Raw genomic sequence first — 6,281 nt, 5'->3', positions numbered from 1 at the left:
TACAGAGTACTTGTGAGGATTCAACGAGTAAACTAACAATAAATACTTAGAAGAGTGGCACACAGTAGGCACATAATATTGGATTCTATGCACTTAAATATTAGAAAAACAGTAAAACATGGCTTTACTTGTTGGGGGACTTTCCAAACACTAAGTTCCTTAAAATAAATTCCTCTTCTAAATGCAGCTGCCACCATGAACTGCTTCAGAGAATTTACATGCCTTGCTCAAGACTCACATAGGACACCCAATCGTGTCCCTCGAATCCAAATACCCTGCACAGTCTCCCTACTGAAAAGATCCACCTTTCCAGGGAGACCAACCTGACCAAAGCCAATCCTAACTGACCTTTCTCCACCAGCTGACAATCCGCTATGTCAGGCTATGCTGTTTTGCATATCTTCTCTATCATATTATGTGTATTAATCTTGTCTCCACATATAGCCTTTACTGTAATGTCACCTTTGCTTTAAAAACGTGACACAGGCTCAGAGAGAAACTGCCCAAGGACACAGCTCCGTCCAATGCACTTACCACTTGAGAGCAGAAACACGGCTCAAGTCCTTCACGGCTTTTCAGTGCCAACTACCACGTTGAGTTCATCATCGGGTTCACTCAACAGAAGATGTTATTCAGGCTTTCACCACACGCTCTAATTTGTACATCATAAGCAGGCCAGAAAATGAGGCCTTTTCTGGCATTGGTCAGATTCAGACATCGAGACAGTGTAGGCACATTGCCATGGTAACTAGTGGGAAAGTGGAGATGATCCAAATTAGAATAAATCCCCGGAATTTTTCCTGAGAATCTCAGATTTCTGAGCCCAGCTTGTCTCCATATCCTCTCTGACACCAGGGAAGGGGCTTCAGGCAGACACCAGGTCAGAGCCGGGACCTTGCATTCTCATTTCAGAGGATCAGAAGCCCCTGCCTGTCTTAGAATTAGTTTCTTCTTCCAAAGTTCCCATAGATGGAGATAGAATAGATCATCTATAATTACCCTGCATCAGAGGGAATCTTCCAGGTTTATTTATTGTGTTCACAGGCCACAGAGCCAGAACTGGGCACAAAAGAATGATGGAGAAAAGAATCATCACCACATGGTTTAAAATCTGGATGGGTTACATTGTCTTCCTAGCCCTGATACTATTTTGCTTCTGGGACTTGGGGGAATCACTCTACTTCTCGGAGCTTCAGTTTCTTCATCAGTAAATTGGAGAGTTAAGTCTAGTTAATCCCCAAGTTCGATTCCAGGTCTAACAATCACAAACTAGTCTTAGACGCAAAACAATGAGTTCTCTTTGAATGTTGACTCTGTGTCATCTGTCATTACTTTCTCTGGCTCAGATTCCTTCCAGGTCTCTGGAATACAGAACATTTCATCTGTCTGATTAGATGTTTATTTTCCCACTAGTTTAACCAGTTGCCTGTTAAAATAAAAACGGTACCATCTTAAACAGAAGCACCTCAATTGCCCCAATTTTATGTCTGATTAAAAAAATGTAAAAGATGCTCATGCAAAATAAATTTTGACAAATATAAAGAGTACAAAACATCCAATAAGTCAGAGGTAGTCACTGTTAACATCTGTATATATTCCTTTCCAATATTGTCTTTGAGGGTAGGTGTACACATATAGATAACAGAGATTATACTGGGGGTGCAATTTCATATAGAAGTTTTTATTCAATACTGTATGTATTGTAAAACTTTTCCTGTGCTTAAAATATTTTTCTGTCTCAGTGTCTGAATAATATTCCATCAAATAGCTGCTCACACAGCATTTATATAAATGATTCCATTTTGTTTGGAACATTTGGAATGAGAAAGGACTTTCAACCTGGCAACAAAAGAATGTCTTTGACAAAGCGCAGCTGGAGTTTCAAGGGCCCTTTCCCCACTTTCCACTATGAGACAATGATACAGCCAGCACCTGGAATGGGAACTTCCAGCCATTGGCTTCTTCTTGGGTTCACAGGTTTAAACATTTGCAAGGCTTGCTCTTACATAACCACTGTTCTGATCTTAGGGGGCCCTCTGCTGTTCCCTTTCTTTCCACAACACATCAGTGACCCTAGTCATAAAGAAAGCAATATGGAATAGAACCAGAGATCTCAGCTTTCAGGAGGTCAAAGTACAGTTTCCAGGCTATAAAGTTCACTCTGAATTAGAAAATAGCTAACAACAACAACAAAGAGAGAAATACAAATGAATTAATTAGCTTCTTCTCCCATCTGATGCTGAAAATTTATATTGATGATATCATACTTGTTACATGGAAATGTACAGGCCTATTTATTTAACCTGCTATGGTTTGTCTTCACTGTGTTTACCCTGATCAGGATTTTCCAGCAAATGAAGAGAGATGCACATTATGTGGGGAAAATTAGGTCATTGGCATGAGCTTTCCTTCCTGTTCCCTTCTCTAATTTTCTTCCGCATTAATCATTTGTAATAAAAGAATAAGTGTTTGCATTTCTGTCTGAGATGTTGATTTATGGAAGCCTTCTTTTAAATCCTTGGGAACTATGACATAAAATCTTCCCACTGTCAAATGAAGACTCAGAGACAGAAGGAATTGAGGATTGGCCCCAGGTCACTGGGGCTGGTGACTCGGAGTCTCATGTTCTGACCACATTTCCTACTGCTGGGGCCAGTGAGTCTTGCATTCCTTGGTAGTAAAGTAAGAACAGGATTTCAATAAATAGTAATAGGACAATAACCAGCATAGTATCTGAATAGGGTTAGTATTCCTTAGGAAAAAAACACCTTTGTATCCATAAGATTGGTGGAGAAATGTTCATCCTTAAGAAAGGAGTAACACATTTTCATTCATCTAATAGGTATTTATTAAGTGCTATGTGCAGTAACCTTGCAGGGTATTATAGGTAGAAGACACAAGAAAATGATAAGATATAGTCCCTGCTTAATAGTCAGGAAGATGTGTCATTTATAAAAGCTCTTAGAAAAGAGCCTGACACTTTGTTATTAAACTATAAATATTTGATCAAGCAATCCATCAGTCAAACTATATAATAATAATGTTAGTTAAAACATAATTAGCCTTTGCCATGCCAAACACTTTGCATTGATCTCTTTTAATGCTTATAACACATTTATGAAGAAGGTTCTATTATGATCCTCAGCTTGCAGATGAGACATAGAGAGAATAAGGCAACAAACAAATTTTGTTCAAGAATAACTCAGAAAAGCAGGACTTAAACTGTTGGGCTCCAGTGCCCCCGTAACCTTAGTACTGTATTCCACCCCTCTTCCCCAGGCCATGTTCTCTGTGTGAGTGGATGTGACTCTGGATAGTTAATGTCCATTTTAGAAGGAAAAAAGACACGCTCCCAACTGCATTCTCAATTATTTATATCACTGCACAGTGTCTTCTGATTTTTATCAGCGTATAAAAGTGTTTTTGCACTATTGTAATTGGTCTATATAAGTTTAGCTCTTTTCACTCAGTATTATTTTGTATAAATAATTCCATATACTTAAATTCTACCAGCTACATATCATATGCATGCCAGTATCCATAAACATAGAATCTTTGTCCAATTCACTATTGTTAGATATTCAGATTACTACTTCATTTTTACTATGATGAGCAATAGTATTGCCATACAAGCTATAAACATATTCCTTTGGTTAATAATCCCATTTTGAGATTCTCAAATCAAATTATTGGATCAAACATGATGAACAACTTTATGATCCCTGGCCCATACCAGATTCCTCTCCAGAAGCACTGGCCAATTTACAAGCCAGGAGAAATGTGTTGGCTCACCTCTTAGTCCCTAACTCTGCCAGCACTTAAAAAAAAAAAAAAAAAAAAAGAATCACTTGGCTGGTTTTGCTAATTTAACAGATACAGTAGAACCTCATGGTTGTTTCAGTTTCAATTTCTTTTTATTAGGAAAACTAACGTTTTCCATAATTTCCTGCCTATATTTTAATGTGCAAAACATTTGTTTTATCCTTTGTCTTTCTTACCTATTAATAAAATACTTAAAAAATAATTCTTTATTGTGGAAAGTATTGAATATGACCCTCTTTTTCCCCCATTGACCCCCTCCAGCCCGCCCCCACCTCCCGCCCCAGGCCCTCACAGCCCCATTGTCTGTGGCCATGGGCCATGCATATATTCACACAAGGTTCTTGGTTGAATATTTCCCATCCACCAACCCATCCACCCTCTCCCGTCTTCCCTCCGAGATTCTGCACTCTGTTCCATGTTTCCATGTCTCTGGATCCACTCTGTTCATTAGTTTATTTTGTTCATTAGATTCCACATATGAGTGAGATCATGTGATACTTGTCTTTCTCTGACTGACTTATTTCACCTAGCATGATATTCTTCAGGTCCCTCCATGCTGTCTCAAAGGGTAAGAGATTCTTTTTTACTGCTGCATAGCATTCTGTGGTATAAATGTACCACAGTTTTTTATCCACTCATCTACTGATGGGCACTCAGGCTGTTTCCAGATCTTAGCTATTGGAAATTGTGCTGCTATGAACATAGGGGTACAGACGTTCTTTCTGATTGGTGTTTCAGTTTTCTTTTAAAAGCCTAATCAGGTCACATTATCCCTTTGTAAAACTCTCTAATCATACTCAGAATAAAATTCAAACTTCTATCCATTGCTTCCAAGATCGTATTGACCTGTCCCAGGCCCCTCTTCTACGTACGGCTCTCTGCTTAGCGTAATCCTTTCCAGCCCCACTTTCCTTCTGACTCAGGGCTTTTCCACTTATATTTCCCTCTACGTTGATCACACATCTCCTGGAGCTTCTCATGGCGTTCTTTCTCTCTTCATTTTAGATCTCAGACAGCTGATAGGGGCCTTCCCTGACCATACCATCTAAAATCTATCCTGATCCCTCTTACCCTTCACCCCTGTTTTATTATTTTTCATCACACTTGTCTCTACCAGACATTTTATCCATGTTGTTTTTCTTCTGACTTTTCCCCTCTGTGAGTGCCATGAGGATGGGGACTTTGTATATCTCTAGGACTTAGAACAGTATCCAGTACACATAATAAATTGTCCAAATATTTGTTCAATAAACGTTAGGGTTAATACTTTGCTTATGTAATATAGACTATAACTAATTCCTGCTCACAGAGTGAAAAGTTAAAGAAAAAATTTTAAAAACATCTTGAACTACTCCTAAAAGAAAAGGATGAAAGTTTTGTAATGATAGCTAACAGTATGATAGTCATATCTGAAAGTTATCTATTGTTGTGAAAAATTAGCATGAGAAGAGCAGATTTATAACTTTTATTAAAAAGGTATCATACATTGTACTTGAAAAATATCAATAGAACACATATTAAAGGGTTGAAACAATAGGTTATTAAATTAGAAGTAGAAATATTTATCATATACACTCATATAATATATATAATTTCCCTAAGGATAGGTTAAGTTTCTAAAAATGAAATATTTGCCACCAAATTGCTCTTCTAGATATCATACCAATTATACTTTTAGCAATAAAATGGGAAATTCTTGTTTCCTAAATCTCTTGAGTCAGTCTCATGAAATAGAACAAAGTGGTATTTCGTATTGTTTTGCCTTTTAATTATAAGATACTAGAGGCCCGATGCATGAAATTCATGTAAGGTAGGCTTTCCTTCCCCCCGCTGCTGGCACCAGCTTCCCTCTGGGACCCGGGCTGCTTCCCTCCTCCAGCTGCTGGCAGGCACCCGGGACCTGGGCTGGCTTCCCTCTGGCCCCAGTTTCGTCAGGATGGACGTCCGGAAGTCTAATTAGCATATTACCCTTTTATTGTTATAGATTATAGTTATGGATACTAAAATGATGTTTAGTCTCACTCAAAATTAAGGAATAAGTTTCTTAATATGCTTCAGTGGTGTTGTTCAAAAGGGTTGTGGGCATTTATACCAAAGAGCATAGAAATGAGATGCCCCTAAAATAAACTTTATATAACTAATTCTCACTTCATTTGTAACATACCAACATTGTATACAGTTCAAACACTAAAATTTTCACCTATGCAAAATAGTTTTTGTTCTTCATTAAGCATCTATCTTCCCATTGTAACATACAGGTGTTCTAAAGGCCAAATACAGTGAATACTTGTTGTGCTCCTGTTACTTGCTTTCTCTTTGGTTTTTGGCATTATACAATAACGCTTGGAGATTTTTTTTTCTTTTCTTTTTTTTTTTTTGCTTATAGGACGTGTGCTGTAGGTTCTCTATAACACTAGTATCAGTCCAAATTTGGTTGCAATATCCTTTTTTTGTACATC

The sequence above is a fragment of the Cnephaeus nilssonii genome (assembly GCF_951640355.1).
Source record: "Cnephaeus nilssonii genome assembly, chromosome: 5".
In the NCBI taxonomy this organism is placed as follows: domain Eukaryota; kingdom Metazoa; phylum Chordata; class Mammalia; order Chiroptera; family Vespertilionidae; genus Cnephaeus; species Cnephaeus nilssonii.
The sequence above is the reverse complement of the archived record's forward strand: the minus strand, read 5'-3'. Positions refer to the sequence as shown.